General features: G+C 36.7%; 1 protein-coding gene across 2 annotated transcripts in view; it reads right to left on the bottom strand.

The window, feature by feature from the left end:
- The window catches only part of LOC123874115 (rho-related GTP-binding protein RhoN-like), a 167276-nt gene extending 159153 nt beyond the window's left edge, over nucleotides 1-8123 (bottom strand). The window contains exon 1 of one of the 2 annotated variants that reach the window (XM_045919304.1): nucleotides 7861-8123. The gene's annotated coding sequence lies outside the window, so the exon portion shown is untranslated. The remainder of the gene's footprint in view (nucleotides 1-7860) is intronic. The other variant, XM_045919303.1, reaches the window with a different exon arrangement.
- Between the last annotated feature and the right edge of the window lie 13177 nt (nucleotides 8124-21300).

The following is a 21300-nucleotide window of genomic DNA, read 5'->3' as shown; positions in this document are numbered from 1 at the left end:
CCTCACAATATTTTCCTCCAGCAAGTGATATTTAATTTCTTAAAACGCACATAACTTGAAAAGTTAAGAGGTGCGTGCCAAGTATTGAACCCCCGACCTCCTGTTAGGAGGCGGACGTGTTAACCACTAGGCTATAATAATAATAATAATAAATCTTTATTAAGAGCAACCAGGACTCACTTTGTTAGTAGACAATATTGATGCTTAAAAACTAATGTTAGTAATATAATGTTGTAGTGGAACGAACAATTTACAATTATTGTTGCCTCACCAACACTTGAATCATGTGTTCAAGTATTGGTGAGTCCAACTTATCTGCAAACATGTTCAGGATGCGGTTGGTGCCTGAGCGCAGTCTTGTCAGCAGTGATGATGACTTCTTCCGCATTATGGCAAAGAAGTCATCAGTCCGCTCCTCTGCGAACATACCTGACGCTGAACAAAACCGCGGCAAGCCCAACAGCATCCTGAACCCGTTGTTATACTGCACCCTTAGGGTGTCTATGGCTTTCTTTGAGTAGTTGACCCACAGGCCTCCCGAGTAGAAATTTTGGCAATATGCTTTAAACAGCGTTATTTTTGCCTCTTTACTACATCGGACAAACCTGCGGGCCAACATATGGCATCTTACTGCCAATGCCCTTCTCTCTCTTTCAATGTCAACATGATCCCTAAGGTCCTCCGTAACGTAGTGGCCCAAGTATTTGTATTGCGGCACTCGTGTGAGTGCAGCACCGTTCAGGGAAATTCTTGGCTCGTATTGCACCTGCTTACGAGGGGCCTTAAAGATCATGTATTGGCTTTTGTTCACATTATATATTAAACCATGTTTGGCAGCATACTCCTGGCAGGTTTGGAGTAGCTTCCTGATCGAACCAGCCGTGGGACCCAGCAACACCATATCATCGGCATAACTAAAATTGTTTACACAAACGCCGTCTATCCAACACCCTACTGGCTTGCTGCTGAGTTCCATTATGAGCTCGTTCACATACAGGCTGAAGAGCTTCGGTGACGTCAACCCCCCCTGCCTCACCCCGCACTCCAGCCTGTATGAATCAGAGAGCTCCTTCCCCCACCTAACATTATTTGTTTGGTTTGCATACCAAAACTGCATGATTTTAAGCAACTCCCCTTGCACACCTGCAGCCTCCATCTTTTGCCATAATATATCGTAAGAAACTAAATCAAAGGCTTTTGATAGATCGAGGAAGCAGGCGTACACGGGTGTTTTTCTGCTCGTATAATATTGGGCAGTCTGTTTTAAACTAAATATCGCGGTCTCAGTTGATAGTCCAGGACGAAAACCAAACTGAGCATCATGGATTTCAAGTGTTTCGCTCAACTTCCTATCAAACAGACTGTCCAACACCTTAGCCATTATGGTAGCAAGCGATATGGGTCTATAGTTGGACTTATCAGAAAGGTCACCCGTTTTATTTTTAGCGATAGGTACCACTACAGTTTTCATCATGTTCGCCGGGATGTATGCATGACTGACGCAGAGCGAGTAAAACATTGCTAGCACCCTGGGTAAGTGGAAACCCGCGTACTTCAAATGTTCGACGCTTAGGCTGTCGTACCCAGGTGATTTTCCTCTGGTCATTCTCTGAATGGCCTCTAGTACTTGCTTAGTGGAGAAACGTAGCAATTCCTTATCCAGACTTACCTGAGCATCGAACACTCGAGTTGACGGCCCCAACGGCGATGACACCCTAAAGTGATCTCTAAACATATCGGCTATTTCTTTCTGGGTGCTACAACCAGCGACGCTCACTGGTAAGCTCGGTCGAACATTCAATTTGTTTGTCGCATTCCAAAATTTTGAAAAGTTTTTAGCAGATCTGAGAGAAGCAATTATATCCATTCTTATTTGGTCTTGATGGTTTTGACACCATCTTAACCGACTTCTAAATATTTTACGGCTCTCACACATTTCATCCCACAAACTTCCTGACCTTGGTTTGTTATATAACAACCATAATTGATATTTCGACCGAGCCTCCCAGTGAGCGGCCCTGACGTGCTTGTTCCATCCAACTATAGGACCCTTCCTACCCTTACTGCCCCTGTACGTCTCAACCGCAGCATCAGAAAGAACGCTCACTATCTCTGTGTACATATTATCTAGGCCTTGTCTGTGTTCGGCATTCGCACACATTTTTCCCCCACATGATACAAACATCTCAGGAAAACACAAACCTCTAAGCTTACTATTGCACCTGTCGTGATATCTATTTATCTGTTCCGCTGACCTTTGACCCCACTATGGCTATGACTGCTATAGTTACGTATTCACAATAATAGCAGGATACACAGTAAATTTAAACATTACATCAACTGAATGTCACCACTACCCACCTGGTGACCTTCTTACCGAGTTAAGCCTTCCCACAGGTTTCCGTCGTTTGTACATAATGATAATGGGTGTCAGAAACGCCAGCTCGTTACAGCTCATTGTGCCCTTATCCTAAATTGCCTTAACACTTAACCAAGACAATAGAACCAGAGTGAACTGTGATAGAAGTATAACAGCGGTGCCTAAATAATAGGTAGGGTCAGCAACTAAGCTAGGTTTGCACCCGTCCATATTCGCTTACACTGGTGGGTAGAGTTGCCTATCGATAGTCCAATATCCAGACTATCAACAGTGTATCGATAAAAGCCGAATCGATAGTAACTGCAACCTATCGATTATAGTATCGATAGCGCAAAACAAGCAATGCTATAGTCGTTGACTATCGATAGTGTAAAACTATCGATACTTTGGCAAATTTTGCAATACTATCGATACTATCGATAGTATCGAACGGAGAATTATCGATAGAATTGAGAGTAATGCCTTCATCAATAGTATTGCTTGTTTTGCGCTATCGCTATTATCGAAAGCGCAAAATACGCTATATACTAGTAGGTAGGTAGGTATTGACACGTGGAAATAGTATCGATAGTACTATCCTGAATAGTTTTTGAGATCCTCAAAAGATAGACTGACAAACACACTTTCGCAATTATAATAGTAGGTATATAGTAGCTCCTAGGATAATAAATGACCTTCGCAATTCAGTCCTATTTATAGCCTTAGCTTACGACATAATTCAGGCTGAAACGAATGTCGTCAGCTTTAAAATGACAGGAGATTAAGAAAATTACACAAACAGGCGTAATTCTGTGAGGAATGATCACTGAACTCTACTAATAAAAGTAGACACGCTGGACTTGCGATTGCCGACCTGTTTTTTGAACCAACTTGATTTTCAACATTTTGGCGCTGATAGCAGCATGAGTGAGCATCACAAGCGTACCTACTCAGAACTGTTAGTGATGCTAATGAGATATCTGTTAAAATAATGTTAACACGAAGACTGTTTGACACAAAATCAAAAAGCAATTTTAATGCCCGGTAAGTTCGGCGCTTCGAATCTGAACAAAAAAATTGCCATCATTTTGTATTGTACACCTCTTCCAGCGTATTTTTATTTTGTCCATTGCAGTGGGAATGACTCATAAGTTCGCGAACAATACCGTCACTGGTATTCCGGTCTTTTGAATCGGAAATGCAAATATATTGTGAAGGTTACTTACTTTACTACAAGATAACCAAATATGGACAAAAAGGAACATAATTTTGTGATTGGGTCGAGGTTAATCCTTGATAGGTTATAACGAAATAGACTGAAACTAACCTTATACATAGTTATCAAGAAGTGTAAATTAAAAATTTATAAAACCCCCGACACGTGAAGGTTACAATAACTAGAAAAGAGCTGATAACTTTCAAACGGTTAAACCGTTTTTCTTGGATTATAGCTAAGAACACTGTCGATCAAGCTACCTTTCAAACAAAAAGAACTAAATTAAAATCGGTTCATTAGTTTAGGAGCTACGATGCCACACAGATACACACGTCAAACTTATAACACCCCTCTTTTTGGGTCGGGGGTTAACAATAGTTAAAAAGGAACTTCAACTATCTTAATGAGAGCCTGTATCTATGTCAATAGCTTTTTAAATGTTTTATTTATCCACTAGCTTTTGCCCGCGACTTTGTCCGCGTGGACTACATAAATTTCAAACCCCTATTTTACCCCCTTAGGGGTTATATTTTAAAAATCCTTTCTTAGTGGATGTCTACTTCGTAATAGCTCTAACTGCAGGCCTTTCAGCCCGATCCATCCAGTAGTTTGAGCTGTGCATTGATAAATCAGTCAATAAGTCAGTTAGTCATTCAGCTTTTCATTTTATATACTTATTTAGAAGATAGAACTAAAGATTTTTAAATAAAAGCACTCAAATTCAATTTGATATTTAGAAAACATTAGTCAAAAATTAATATTTATTTTTAACCCTCAAATGCATGAGGTGTATCAAATGGAATAGACTAAAGCTTTTGTTAAATTAATTAGTGCCAAAATAGTAGCGAAATAAAATGTATGAGCGAAAACCTAAATAAGCTTAGAATTAAGTAGGCAACTATTATTATAATTTAGAATTAGACCTGTTCAAGAAATTGATTCTTTTTTAAAATAATTTATGTCAATTTTATTGGTCTACTAACTGCTTTCTAACTGTCTAATAGCTACCTACATCATGACCATGTACCAGAACACAGTAACTCAATGCAAGCACTCTCTATTTAACATATTAAACTTAATGTTTTGATTAATAGATTAGTTGACTTAAGTGTGCTACTATACCTACTACTAACAAATATCAGATATTTAGTGAGTAAAAAATTAAGAACGTATAGCGGTGTTTCGTTTGACGGGTGAGTGGCGTGGGTTTAAACAGGATAATCTAATCAAGTTTCCACTTGAAATTAATCCCAAAAGGTCAATTTGTGAAATTAGGTTTTTTGAGCACAGAAATCACAGCATATTTCCCAAAAGAAATCTTCAGGAATTTTGAATTTAGATTTCTAAAGTTTGGATTATATTACGTAACGAATAGATAGATACACAGAAGTAAATATACCTTACAGTTGTTACCTGCTGCTACTACCTATTTATAACATTGTAAGCATAAAGTTAACTGCACAAGTTGCTGCAGGAGTTTATTTTGAAAATTTAATAATTTTAGTGCATTTCTGTATACCTATGGTTAAGTTTCTGTAATTACTGCTTTAAGTTATTTAACTTAGTGAAGCTAAACGATTGCTACTCCAATTTTGGAATCAAGATGAAGAAGAACCTTTTTATATATCCCTAGACTAGATAATGCTCGTGATTTCCTTCGCAAGGATTTAACTTTTATAAATCCCGTGTATAATTATTGTATAATTAAAATTAATTAAATTATTGTATAATTATAATAAATTAAGGAGAAACGCTGGTTGGTCCAACATCACTGCAAGCTTGCGCGAGAAACTTGGAAAAGGCTCGCCCGACACCACCGGGAAGAAATGCTTTCATGTGGGGAAGCCTATGTCCAACAATGCATAAATAAAGGCTGACAAAGAAAAATAAAAAATCCTTTTAATTAATTCGGGCAGGGTTCACAAAAGACCTTAGTGCCACAGGAAGAAGATGATGATGATGATGATAATTATGGTTTGGCAGATATTGTGAGTGACCTAATAGTTAACCGACTTCAAAAAAAGGAGGAGGTTCTCAATTCGTCGGAATCTTTTTATTTTAGGTACAATAGGCTACAGTGGCTTACCCTTTTGAAATCACAAAAGACCTTAATTGCCGTTCTAATTGCCACATTACGGAGGTTATATTTATTCATTCATGCGCTGTTGTCTAAATAAATTTAGCAGATAAAAGTTAAAGTACCAATCTAATGTGCAAACAAATCTCGTGTGCTAAAAACCATGTAATCAGTATTGTTTACTTAATCATTAGCTTAATTGCTTAGTATTTATTTAAAGCGTTCATTTAGACAAAAGCAGGATTTTTGAGATTTTTTTGAGATTCTCTGATTCACTATGTGATTATACCAGGTCCGGTCACTCCATTGTTGAGCTCGGTAGATAGGTAGGTATTCTTTTAAAATTACTGTGCCTTATTTTTTCTATGTTGCCTTGAGAAATTATTACGTTATGGTTAGTATTTAGTAAGTATATAATAATTCAATGCTTGTTAAATTAAAATAATGAGGTGAGCTACAAAAACTTTCAAAAACTAGTCACAAAAGTAAGTATTTTTTTTTAGTTTGTATGTCAAAAACTAAAATGAATGACAAAATAAAATTAAGTCACAACTCCGTAGGTAAAAACTACCTACTTCCTCTCTTCAACGCAAAATTTTCTACTCTTATTCAATCATCAATCATGTTATTACTATTTTTGCTATAAAATCATCAGTTTTGTCGACGTAATGAGGTGAACTAGAATTGAAATCAACTTTTTATCAACTTTCTCTTTACTTAAAATTAATTGGATAGACTTTATTTATATCGACTACCGGAATCAGTGGTTCTATTTGTTTTTATAATTATTCATTCATCTTTGGGTTTTGGTGTCTTTTTTATCATTTAGTTGGGTAAGGTTAGTTTCGTTGATAGTAATGAAGCAAATAAAGACCTCTTATTTGGAAATGAACTTACATTCGTTAAAGATTCAATTGTAAGAAATCAAATTCTTCTTCTTCCAGCCCTTATCCCATGCTACGTGGGGTCGGCACAACATGTCTTCCTCTTCCACTCTCTTCTGTCATCCATCAACGTATCATCTACCCCTTTTAAATGCATATCCTCTTTTACGCAATCAATCCACCTTTTCTTTGGTCGTCCTCTTCTCTTTTTTCCTTCCACATTGTAAGAAATCATGTTATCGTTTTTATATTAAGTACTTTTAATAAAAAATGAAAAAACTCCATATAAACGATTAAATTGGTGGGTAGCTATTAGTTTTACCAGAACCAAAACTAAGAATATGTGTGATTAATACCTATTATTATTTCAAGTAGATACCTAATAATACCATAAACGTTATCTTAGTCTCAAAGAACATTGTAAAGAAGCCGGTAGCTACCCACTACGTTTAACCCTATCAATGCAATTATTCTTTAATGAAATTCAATGTAGTACCTTAATTATCACTACATTAAATTTTGGTTCTAGTCAATTTGGGTTAAAATGTATATCTTCAGCAGAATTGGTTTCAATAAAGGAGTGCATTTAGTTAAACCACAATGCTTGGATGTTTCTCATGCCCAAGATTAACTATTATTTCCGTCTCTATATCTACTCTCATTATTGGAATAGGCCCTCCAGATGAATCGCTTATTTGCTCCCTGGGAGAGCCATTCTCATAATGCCTATCTGTAGACCTATTACAATTTGGCCTGTTACCTATTATGTCGACATAATACCGAGCACATAATATACAAGTTGAAAAAGACGTAAGAATTTCATCATCAGTGGAAATAATCATATATTCTTAGGTATGTATGAAAATACATTAGCAATTATAAAAACCAAAAAATACCTCTTCAGATTTTTTGTGAGCGTAAAACAATTGTATACCCATTTAACTATGTGAATTTAAAAATAATGACAATGACAATGTAATTTTAGTTTGTCTTAAATAAGATCTCAATTTTGTTTTAAAATCTAAATTTAAAACAAATAGGTAACTTGTAATAATGTAATGAGTTTAGTCAAAGTCGATTCAATGATATTCGAGATAGGTACGTCACGTCTCACGCATTACTATTCAGAAAAAACGTGCTAACAATGTCGCGTGTCTGACTCTGTACTCTGTAGTATCATTAAAAGTGCAAACGAAATTCCTTCCCACGCTTGCCCGGACGAAAAACAGGTCCGAGTTGCATACCAAAAGGAAATCACCGGTATCCGCTTCAATACATAAGTAATTATTAAAAACTGCAGTAAGTAACAAACTGGTTGACATACCTTCGAGACAAGTTTATCCGATCACCGGCAAAAGTGTCCAAAAAACGTCACAAACCACACAATTCTTCAAAACCACACACACATTTTAAAACTTAATCAATCGAAAGTATTAAAATGTGATCACTAAAACATTTATTCGATAAAGAAATCGGGATACGTTTACGATTTAAATTCAGAACACGCGGATGCTGTTTTCGCGAAAACCAAACACACGTGTTTTCCCGTCGATGATCTGAGCGCTACTGGGGCTGGAAATTGTGAATGTGAGCAGATCCATTCTCGAATACTACAAGCTACAAGATACGGCCATTCAGGTACGTGAACAACCTCTTAGACAACATTTACACAATTAAAATTCATCCCTTATACATAACGAATAAAAGCAATTATTGCTTGCTGCGACATCAGTGATAAGGTTGCGTCGATATCAGCGCTGCGTCTAGGATTCCGAAGCAAAAGAGACAGATATACATAATAGTCCTTTATCAGAGAGAGATGGTGTAGTTTAGATATTTAGGATGATTGAACCGTGAAATTTTTGTATTTGCCCGGATCAAAAGCGCAGCATCTCAACAATGGTGCTAAGGAAGAATGCAACCACTTTGTGTTGATGTCCATTATGGTTACAAAGGTACGAGCATTGCAAGATTCTTTTGTTCCTTATAAATCAAAGTGGCATTTTGTTCTTTGCAATCATAATGCTTGTTTATTTTCACGCGAAAATAAAGCCTTACCAAAGCCTTAATAACAACTCTAAGGCAAGAAAAATTAAATACATATATTTGTGACATCTGAAAAACTGGAAAATCTGACCTATTCAAAGAGTTATATAAATTTGAAAATCTAAAAAAAATGACTGTTTTATTCGTCAGAACATGGTCAGAACCACCGGCATAGAAAAGATCAGAACTTAGTTAATTGTGACAGTCTTATTACAATAATCTCTGAGGAAAAAGACAATATTTTTTTTAGTTTCATCAGTTTTAACGTACATACTTAAATATTAAATTTTTGTTGTGAAATATAGAATGCCATTGCGATTAAGAAAAAATTAAAACAACTAATATTAAATGTACTCGTAGCTTGGAATGTGTCTGCGAGGGACGCACATTCGTTCCCAGTCAATTAAGTTTCATAAAGCAGTGATTGAAATTCTATGGGTTGTGTTAAAATGCCGCCAATAGCATTGGATGACAAGTTACCTGCTCAGAACAACAAAAAACAACAAAAAGCTGATCGAGTTTTAAGTGGCGTTCAGTTTTGCTTCGGTTACTGCGAAAGCATTGAACAATTACATTGCGTAAAACCAAAGAATATTAACAGTACTTCCAGATACAGACCAATGACTCCTCGAAGATGTTTAAATAAATAGCGATTGAGTTATACAATAAAGTGCAATTAAGCTCGCACAATACTGTGGCCTAAATTTATTGAGCGCCTCTCTTTCTATCGCGTAGGTAAATATAATTAATATTATATTTTTCGGGTCAAGTGACAAAATAAACCCATCCTGATAAAACTAAAATGGGTCAAAAAATACGTTGTTGAAATTATATGGGTTGATGGTGGCAAGTGCAATGGGAAATGTATGGCAAAGTAGGTACCTGCTAAAACCAAAAAGGATGGAGCAAAAAATTTTTGATGGCACACATTCTTGCTACTAAAATGAAATGAGATAGGTAGGTAATATCTTTTTCGTCGTGTTCTTTCTGCTGACGTCGTGGCCCATCACAGTGGTATGTATGGTGGGTTTCCTTAGGATAAAATGAGATTTAAAAAAACGTAAAAGTTCGTTTAAAAAAAAATTAAATAGTTTAATTTTTATAACGTGACCAACTAAGGTTGGATACCGTAAAGAATTCGATTACGAATTCTAGTTCCTGTCTTTATTTTAGTGTTAAAATATTTTTTTAAAGTATTTAAGTATTATTATTGCTAATGTTGGTAGCTCTCTCTCTGAGCCCATACCTAAATAAAATATTTTTGTGACTTTATTGCGCTTTGAGTTAAATACGAAATTTAGTGTCTGTCGTTATTTTAGTGTTAAAATACATAAAATACCAGTAATAAAAAAATACAAAATACATTACAATTTTGCTCAAAGTTTGCTCATTATTTATTAGACACATAAATCGTCAAAATCTTATTTCACACTAGATGGTGCCTGCTATTTCGTCCAGATTTAGGGTTTTCTAAAACCCGTGGTAACTCTTTCATTTTCCGGGGCAAAAAGTAGCCTATATCATTTCCTGGGATAGTATTTATCTCTGCACTTTTCGTCAAAAATGATTTAATAGACGGGCCGTGAAATTCTATCAGACAGACAGGCAATATTAGTATGGAAGTTGGATTCGAATTGTATAAATTGGAGCCACATTTTACCATTTTGTCGTGCACATCAATATTGTTATCTCGTAAATTCATCAGAGTGCAGTGCTCTTGTGACAATAATTACGCAATTGTCGCAATTAATCCTAATTGTAGGTTTCGAATGGAATTGCCTACATGTATAATTCTAGGTTTCAGAATGCCTACATGTATAAATTCTATAGAGATGTTACAGGTAAAACTTTTATCTGGTCAAAACTAGTTTTAACTTGTGATGTTGGTGAAAAGTTGTTTGAACTGAAAAATATTGGTTAATAGTACTTACAAAATTTCAATCACTTAAGTGGTTTTAAAATCATGTAATCTTATCTGTCCGATTCAATAGAGTTTTTCGAAATGGGCGCTGGCATTGAGCTATGCCAGAAGACTCGCTTCGTCGCCCCTTCATTCACGAGTTTCTTCTGGTTTCATGATTTACAAAAAAATTCAAAAAAAAAACCGACTTCAAATAGCACAAACACTAAAAGTAAAAAATTTGTTTCTACACGTGTAATGTATGTATGAAGTCGGGCGAGCTTCACACTTAGATTTCTAGTTTTTTTAACCGACTTCAAAAAAAGGAGGGGGTTCTCAATTCGTCAGAATCTTTTTTTTTTATTAGGTAAGTATTTTTTTCTTTTTTATGTATGTTCCCTGATTGCTCAAAGACGCCTGGACCGATTTGGATTTTTTTTGTTTGAAAGGGTTATACTTCGTAGGTGGTCCCATATTTTGATGAAGATCTGATGAATATCTTCGGAGATGGAGAACAGAACTCCGCAATGGATACGAGTAATATCAGTTTTTTTTTAAATTAAGTATATATAGACTAGCGCTTGGCTGCAATCAGACTCGCTAACAAGGGATGATGCAGCCTAAGATGGAGCGCGCTTGCCTAGAAGTTGCCAGTTAAACCATATCACTTACAAAGGCTAGAAATCACACGCCTAGCCGTCGTGGCAGTCAAAAAGCCCTTTCAAAAGCCAGCTGTACCTCAAAGGGAACAGTTTCCCGGTACGAAGAGAAACATTATATCCGTTCACGTCTCGACATGTCCGTCCATGCACTTGCACGTCCCTGTTTGGTATTCATCGAACGATGCATTGTGCATACTGCATATGCTACACATTCGTGACGTAGGCTGGCGGTCAACCGTTTATATTTAGGTACCTACCTGCTCTCCGATTGTGTTCTCTCTTGATTGGCTGTTAAAAAATGTGAACAGCAAAAAGGCTCTTGAACTGTTTTATGAAATGTATCTCAGCAAGATCTCAGCCTATGGGATTAAAAAATAAGTAGACTAAGTACCTATATATAGTACTACTTACTCACTGAAAACGCACATAACTCAGAATAGTAAAGTCTTTTTTTATTCATTATAGGAAAGCGCTTGACCACAATCACACCTGATGGAAAGTGATTATGTGGCCTAAGATGGGACGCGTTTACCTAGAAGATGCCTTATGATGATCCACTTTCCTGTAATGTGTGTGCAATAAAGACTTCTAAATAAATAAACAAGTGTCCGACAAGTGAAGGTTACAGTAGTTATAAAAGAGCTGATAACTTTCAAACTTCGAACCGATTTTCTTGGATTATAGCTAAGAAAAGAACACTCTCGATCAAGCCACCTTTCAAACAAAAAAAAACTAAATTAAAATCGGTGCGTTAGTTTAGGAGCTACGATGCCACAGACAGATACACAGATACACACGTCAAACTTATAATACCCCTCTTTTTGGGTCGGGGGTTAAAAGGTAAAGGAACATGCCCGGGATCGAATAAGTACTGGACGGAAGGCTATCACTGCTACTTATGTTAGCGATTTTACCTTTGCCTAGAGTTGAATTAAAAAAAAGAAAACACTGTTGGAGGGAGATGGGAAAATGGCGGCAAGAAAAGCGGTTGATATTGATTCGAAGCAGAAAATAATAATAATAATAATAATAATCTTTATTCCAGATATTACATCCATTTTGTTAGTAATACAAACAATTGCATAAGCAAAAAGCGGTCTTGCTAGACTCGGCAAGGATAGTCCGCCGCTTTCTCAGCCTGTCGCCCTGACCCCCGGCCGTTTGGTCTCCCCTGCCGGGGCGTAATCCTCCGCCCGGTACAAATATTTATTTATGTAAATGTGTATGTAGGTTTATTTATTTTTATGTATGTAAGTATGTATATTCCCTTTGGCTTTTATATATATCTATTTTGTAACCGGGCGTGAGAGTAAGTTATATAATAATAATAATAATAATCTTTATTCCAGATATTACATCCATTTTGTTAGTAATACAAACAATTGCTTAAGACTATGTTAGTAACTAGGTTAGTTTATTTATTATAATATAAATTTATTTGACTAGATACCCATCCAAAGATTGGAATTTATTAATATGTTTTCAAGAAGTTAGTAGTTTAGAATTAATGTTAAAGTTTATCATGCATTGTATAGCGATGGAATAAAGTCAGTTGTTATGAGTTGAGGATATTTTTAACCCCCGACCCAAAAAGAGGGGTGCTATAAGTTTGACGTGTGTATCTGTGTATCTGTGTGTCTGTGTATCTGTGTATCTGTGTATCTGTCTGTGGCATCGTAGCGCCTAAACGAATGAACCGATTTTAATTTAGTTTTTTTTGTTTGAAAGGTGGCTTGATCGAGAGTGTTCTTAGCTATAATCTAAAAAAATTAGTTCAGCCGTTTAAGAGTTATCAGCTCTTTTCTAGTTTTCTTGTAGAAAAGAAGGTTAGATAACCGTTAGGTTCATAATATTATGTCAATAGACAAATGTCAAGCTGTCAAGATGGACGTTGCCTAAATACATAATTATTTATTTGAAAATGATGTTTTGGAAATCTCAGATACTTTGGATCGTCGGGGGTGTTATAAATTTTTAATTTACACTTGTTATCACTTATAATAGTTCAGTGTACCTATAGCAAAACTAGCGCTATGCGGTTTAGCCAGTGACAGATCAGTTGTCAATTTGCGCAGCATGCAAACAGCAGGCGCGTCACAGAGAATCAGCCTTTGATCTGCAATCACAAAGGCCCTCCGCAGCCGACTCTCACTTAGGACAGCATTACAGAGCTGATTTGCTGTTCCTGTGGTCTCTTTGTAAAATTATGATCAATTGGCTACTATTTTTTAGGGTTCCGTACCCAAAGGTTGGCAACGGGAACCTATTATACCAATTTAGTAATAGAGTCCCGGCGGTGGCGCCCTATCGGGTTGGGTTCTGGCTTTGTAAAAACTGTATAAAAACTCCCTGGACTTCGTCTGTGTTGGTGTTAGCTGGCGGGCGTGCTCTGTCTTTTTGGAGTGTTTTTTGACGTGACAACGTCTTATAATTCGATAGAGCCGGCTGCACGCACGAAAAAACATGACTCATGCGGCGTTACCTCGCTCTGAGGCGTTCCATGTAAGGCGTAAAGTGCAAGCGAGAGCGCGGAACGAGCGACAAAGAAGCACAATCGGCCTTTGTTGTCACGTTCAACTATCGTCAGTAAACCGACTTTACAGACAACCAATTTTTTTTTTTGTTAAAACTGACTGGAAAGCACTCTAAGGGGATGCCGTGCGTGTGTCGGCGAGCGCCGGCACAGACGGGGTCCATACTTGTATAGTTTAACTAACTTGTTACAAATAACTACAAACTTGACAATGGCTAATCTTTGTAAAGGCAGACGACAGAGAAAAAAAACTCCCTAGTGGTAAGACAGACAAGTCTGCGTGGAGTTAGGGTGCTCAGATTTCGTTCTGGGCTACATTTGACCCTTATGCATTTACTTGGTGAGTGATGAAAGACAAACAAACATAATCGCACTTGTATGCGAATATTTACATATACTTACGCGGACATAATATTTTTCATCCCAAATTTCATACGTTTCATATTTATATTTAGATACAATTGTGATTTTAAATAGATAGGTGTTTACCTGATTATTTTAGCGATACTGACTTGTTTTATGTACATAAACAAATAGGTACCTAATAGCTAAAACTGTGGCGGTACGGCTTTGCCAGTAGGGTGGTAACTAGCCACGGTCAAATCCTCCACCAGACCAGACCAGAAATTTAGAAATTATAAAACTCCAAACCCCAACCGGGAATCGAGCCCGGACCTTCCACTAATAAGACAGTGTTTACCACTGAGGCAGCAAGTCTGTCAAATCAATCCCAAAGTCCCGCAGACGTATTCATACTGTCAAGTGTCATCCTAAATTGCACTACCTATTCAGTGTGCCTAGTGGGAGATTTTTAACCTATTCGATCGCGTAAAAGTTAACTGCGTTTTGTATGGAATTGAAACAGCGCCATCTTCTTGTCACTAGATGGCGCTGTTTCAATTAAATACAAAACGCAGTTAACTTTTACGCGATCGAATAGGTTAAAAATCTCCCACTAGGCACACCGATCTCTGCTAATATCCCAGTGTACTTACTCCTTTAGCACTAGATGAGATTGATGGGAGGCAGCGGCGCGATTTATTTCAACAGATGGAATACGGAATGTGTTTGCACCCGTAATTGTGACCAACTGTTTGCAAAACCGAATTTCTATTACAATCTCTATTTACGCACTTGATCATGTTCAGATTTCATGGCTTTCCTTTCATTTAATTTATCAAATTTCTTAGAGAGATTTCATCCTTATAATTGACCCTACCGATCGATGCAATAAAAGTACAGGTTGTAATTTTTACAGACTTTAGTCGGTTCGATTCCCGGGTGTGGCAAGCGAATTTTCGAAAATCTTTGAATGCAGTTTTCTTTCTATTCAAAAATAAAGGAATGTTTTCTTTGAGTAAAATTTTCTATCTACAGTATTAAGAGTACTTTCCCTTCAGGTGGCATTACAAAATTCCACCCTGTATAGGAATTTATAGATTTATATTATTAGTATCGTTCGCTGATATCGTTACTGATCCACCAGCGTACCTCCTTGACATTTGTCCACCAGGCCAAACTGATAGGTAAGGTAACATGCTTTCGCGGTAGTAAGCTAAATCGAAATACGAACACGACAAACGTCATACTCCTATAAACGCATTTAATACCCTCTTATGCGCTACACTGGACAAACTAATCACTGTAGCCGTAATTAAGTTTATTGAACTAAACTAAACTATCGCTTGAACTCCCGCTCGGACTGCAATTTCTCTAATCACGCTTTGAACTAACTTTGCCATGTTATGAGAATCTAGCATTAATTGTGTTACTTAGCTTAACTTATTTTTAGTTACTCCCAGTTTCGGGCAAAGATCTCTCATACGGATTATTGGGGAAGGATTTTGGAATTAATTAGGAATTCTATGCGGGACCCTATTACTAAGCCTTTGTTCGTCCGTTTGTTCGTCCGTATATCTTTCAGAGGGCTGTATAGCATGAACTACGGTTCATGATATACAGACCTCATCTATACATCTCTATACAGCCTCATCTATACGTATAATAAAATTGTAGAAAAGTGGTGTCTGTACAATGGATAATATATAAAAAAAAAGTAGCAGGGGTTGTTATTATATCGATGCCGAACCCGAAATTGTAATAAACTTTTTTTTTAGCTGTTTGTCTGTTTGTCTGTGTGTTTGTGCACGCTAATATCAGAAACGGCTTATTCGATTTAGATACGGTTTTCACTAATATATTGGAGTAAGCTTCACTTAACATTTAGTGTTTATTTCATGTCAATCAGTTCATAAATAAAAAAGTTATGTTAATTTAAAGAATCACGGCGAACATTTTTAACGTACAGAGAAGCATTACTGTAAAGTAAATTTTTAGCTTCCCAAACGACGAATTCAAAATATGCTGCCCGAAAAGTCACTATTCCACGCGAACGAAGTCGCGGGCACAGCTAGTGATAAATATGTTTCCAGCTTTATACATCGTCACCTCTAGATCGCAAAAAGCACTGAATGGCATAGAATATTCGCTATACTGGGAAAAACGAATCAATGTACCCATAATTAAATAATTGAACTAAACCATAGATCCTCGATAGCTCAACGGTTGAGGAGCGGACTGAATTCCGAAAGGTCGGCGGTTCAAACCCCACTTGTTGCACTATTGTCGTACCCACTCCTGGCACAAGCTTTACGCTTAATTGGAGGGAAAAGGGGAGTATTAGTCATGATTAGCATGGCTAACATTCTTTAAAAAAACCAACTATCGCTTGAACTCTCGCTCGGACTCCAATTTCTCAAATCATGCTTTGAACTAACGTTGGCTTGTTAGTAGGTACTGCATGTTATGAGAATTCCGCATACCTAAGTACATAAATTCGATACAATTTCGGACGAACAAACAGACAGACAGACAGACGAACAACAAAGTGATCCTATAAGGGTTCTGTTTTTCCTTTTGAAGTACGGAACCCTAAAATAACAAGACGGTAAGAAGTGCGGGTTATCTCAAGAGTTATTATAAAAGAAAATTGCATAAAAGCTCAAACATACCTCCGTAGCTACCACTCTGAGAAAATAAATTCTCTCTTATCGCTCAGAATGATCTGATAGTGTCTCGGTTTCTGCTACGGATTTCCGCAGAGTTTATTACTTCAAAGATATTTAATAAAGAACTGTTTTCACTACGACAAAAATAAGATTTAAGGATATGAAAACGAATTTCCTTTTTATAGCATTGCAGGAAACTGGTATGTCTGTGTTGAAGTTGCAATGAGTAGGTACAAATTTTTTTTGAATTGAAAATACATAAAGTGGGTGGTAACTATAAGGATCAGGGTTTAAGTAACAACTCCTAACAGGTGTTATAAGTAATACTAAATATAAAATGGTATTATAGTGGCTGCGGGGATCATCTTGTTTAAAATAGTAGTGTGGATATAATAATTGCCTATATAACATAATCCGCTTAGATTTTAAACTATCTTTCCAAGTTATTAGCCAAGCATTACCTACTTTTATTCATCATAATATTATTATAACGTCTTCATAAAAAGCGCTATGATTTTTCAAAAGGGACCTTTTCTATAAACTTCTAACGGAATTTACGCTTCGCCGCTTTCACTTCACTTGAAATAGTTTTAATCTCTCTTGAATAAATGCAGGTTTCTTTCATCTAATCGGATAATAACTAACTCTTTGAAGCCATCTTCTATTTGCGTCGTCCTAAAAGTCAGCGGTCTTGGATCTGATATAAAATGAGAGTTCTGTCAGAATGAACGAGTTCTGTGATCCTCGTGTGTGCGTCGAGTAGTTTTGGGATTTGTGTGGTGCTTGGTGGCTGGCTTTTCCTGCATGTTTAGCAGTGGGAGGGCGGGCGGCGCATACTGCATACTGTTCCTTCATAGGCCTTCATAAGTCCCTATAAGAGACCAACAGTGGACGACAAAAAGATCGCGATACAGTAGCGATGTCCCTGGCCCGTGTATCTTTCATTCCTTTCATTCTGTGTCGGCTACTGTCGCGATTCAGAATCGCGTAGAAGATAGGTCTCTCTCTATATTCCTCCTTACTCCTCATTACTGAGGGTCGTGACCCCTTTCCATTAATGCTATAATGGTAGGAGTTCTCTTGCGATAATAATGCGGTGGGTTGACAGATCCTTACATACAATACTCCGCATACAACTTACTAAGAGAGTCGACATGGGTGATGTCCCTTAGAGTTAAATATAATGTGAAGACCTCCTGTTTTAGGGTCCAGGATTTGAATCGGTGCACTTCTAACTTTTCGGATGTACTTCTGTGCTTTGATTACTTTAACGGTGAAGGAAATTATTGGGAGAAAATCTGCAGTCTGAGAGTCCTCAGTAAGGTTGTCAAAGGTGTATTGTCTGCGCATCCGCATTTGGCTAGCGTAATGCATTATAGCTTAATAATAATAAAAAAATATGATAAAAAAGCCTTTTATTTGTTCTCTAATTTTACAATATTATAGAATTAATTTGGGAGGTCTAATAAATCCTTCTAATTCTAAGAAGAGATATAAGTTGAAATCACTTATAAACATTTTGATAAACAGGTAGGTATGAGGTGAATAGCTAAACGAGGCAAATAACTGAGAGAAATAACATTTATTTAACCCTCCAAGGTTGAAGAGTCTCAGTTCACAACCCTTGTATACATTCAAGGGGTAAAAATTCCAACAATCCAATTTCCATACAATAAATTGGATCCTATGAAAAGAACTGGAAAGAAGGGCGTAAGACTTTTCAAGTTTTAATTAACTGAATACTTCTCGAGGGCAAACAGACTTGAACGCCTCATTAGACGTAAGCTTACGATGGAAATTCTTTTGAAAATACTTTAGGAATAATTAAATTTACTAAAAATAAGGGTTTGGACACACGCAAAGCGTACCAGCAGTTACGTGGGACGCAATTTTAAAAACCATAATAATTATTTATTTTTAGGATTCCGTACCTTAAAAGAAAAAACGGAACCCCTATAGGATCACTTTGTTGTCTGTCTGTCTGTCGTATTTGTCAAGAAAACCTATAGGGTACTTCCCGTTGACCGAAATTTGGCTGGTAGGTAGGCCACCTTTAAAGGAAAAAGTTTGAGAACCGTGAATTTGTGATTACACGACATAAAAAAATTAAATGTGGTTCAATTTTAAAAGTATGATAACAATACCAAGTGGGGTATCATATGAAAGGGCTTTACCTGTACATTCTAACACAGATTTTTATTTATTTTTATGCATAACAGTTTTTGATTTATGGTGCAAAATATCGGGAAAAATACCCGAGTACGGAACCCTCGATGCACGAGTCTGACTCGCACTTGGCCGGTTTTTCTTTAATGTAAGTTAAATTCGATAAAAACCAGTTAATTGTTGAAAATGTTGATTTCTGGAAGGAAGGCGATAAGCAACTCAGTTTTAACTTTCAATACATCTACTAATTAACTTTCATCTCTCCTCAACACTTATGCAAGCAACTAGTTCAAATTAGCAGTATTAAAACAAGCATTCAATTAAGTTCTAAACGCAACACCAACTAACTAAACTGCAGTTTAGTGAAGTCAGCCGAACTACTGTAGCGCAAACTTTGACTGCGGTCGCTTTTAGACTGGAGGATATTTCTGATATTCTATGTTGAATTAGCTTGAAAATATCTATTTTTTAACCCCCAACCCAAAAAGAGGGGTGTTATAAGTTTGATGTGTGTATCTGTGTATCTGTCTGTGGCATCGTAGCTCCAAAACTAATGAACCGATTTTAATTTAGTTTTTTTGTTTTGTTTGAAAGGTTGCTTGATCGAGAGTGTTCTTAGCTATAATCCAAGAAAATCGGTTCAGCCGTTTGAAAGTTATCAGCTCTTTTCTAGTTACAGTAACCTTCACTTGTCGGCGGTGTTATGAATTTTTAATTTACACCTTCTAGGTAAACGCGTCCCACCTTAGGCCACATCATCACTTTCCAGCAGGTGTAATTGTGGTCAAGCGCTTGCCTATAATGTATAAAGCAGTGCCTATAATGGTTCAGCAGTTTGAAAGTTATCAGCTCTTTCCTAGTTACAGTAACCTTCACTTGTCGGAGGTGTTATAAATTTTTAATTTACACTTGTAATTAAACTAAAAATAATTTTCGATATTTTTTATTTCAGGAGGGAATCATGGAAATCATGGAGCTAAGTGAAAACATAACAACAATCGATGCAGCTGTACCAATCAAGCTACTCGGCGCACGTTCAAACAATAATTTTAATTATTGGAAAAGCTACTACATGCAACCATGCTATCTATAACAACCCCTGACTTTACAATAAAAGTAAATTAAACATCTATGCTTTTTTAAATTTAATATAGGCAACGCTTGACCACTATCACACTTGATGGAAAGTGATGATGTGGCCTGAGATGGGATGCGTTTACCTGAAGATACCTATTAATTCTTGTTTTAAAGATACGTTAGAAAGAAACTTGTAGGGAAACATAGATCGGGGAAGGGTATTCCAAACCTTAGCCATTATGAGGAATGATGACGCAAAACGTTTAGTGCGTGGCGATGGATGGAAGGATGGAAACTCGCCCGACATCTTGTGGTACGGTGGTAAAAAGGTAAAGGAGGACAGATCGAAAAGTTCCTGAGCACACTCTTTAAGTGTGCGAATGTGTAGAGTAGGTACATAATTATAAGGTAAGGTATGTATAATAAGGATTATAATACCTATCTACCAAAAAAACCGGCCAAGTGCGAGTCAGACTCGCGCACCGAGGGTTCCGTACTCCGGTATTTTTCCGACATTTTGCACGATAAATCAAAAACTATTATGCTTAAAAATAAATAAAAATCTGTTTTAGAATGTACAAGTAAAGCCCTGTCATAATGATAACCCACTTGGTATAGTTATCTTACTTTGAAAATTAAAACACATTTTTTTTGTTCTGTGATGTAACCACAAACTCGGACGGACGGACGAACGGACAGACAGACAGACAACAAAGTGATCCTATAAGGGTTCCGTTTTTTCCTTTTAAGGTACGAACCCTAAAAATGATAATATTTGTTAGTTTATCATTAGTAATAATTATCTCTAATTAAAAAGTAGGGACCTACTATACTTAATTATTCGTCTGATCCCTATAATTTATACAATCACAAAACACCTAAGTAGATCAACTGAATACGTACAATAACAATAAGCTACAGTATCTATTTCCTAATGAAATAGAAGCGTTATCCTGGATCTTAAACGGATTACTCGGTAAGCCACTCGGCCTTTTCGATGATTGTACGCTTTAATTCAATCTTCCAAAAGAAAATGTCCGATGAGATGCCGGTTAAAGTTATAAAGTTACGTATACCACAGACTAGCTTCTAACAGAGATTGACTTCAAAAACAAGTGTAAATTAAAAATTTATAACACCCCCCACCATTAAAGGTTACAGTAACTAAAAAAGCGCTGATAACTTTCAAACGGCTGAACCGATCTTCTTGGATTATAGCTAAGAACACTCCCGATCAAGCCACCTTTCAAACAAAAAAAACTAAATTAAAATCGGTTCATTAGTTTAGGAGCTACGATGCCACAGACAGATACACAGATACACACGTCAAACTTATAACATCCCTCTTTTTGGGTCGAGGGTTAAATACAGA

Source organism: Maniola jurtina, chromosome 17 (assembly GCF_905333055.1).
Source record: "Maniola jurtina chromosome 17, ilManJurt1.1, whole genome shotgun sequence".
NCBI classification, from domain to species: domain Eukaryota; kingdom Metazoa; phylum Arthropoda; class Insecta; order Lepidoptera; family Nymphalidae; genus Maniola; species Maniola jurtina.
This window is presented reverse-complemented; position numbering and strand designations above follow the sequence as displayed.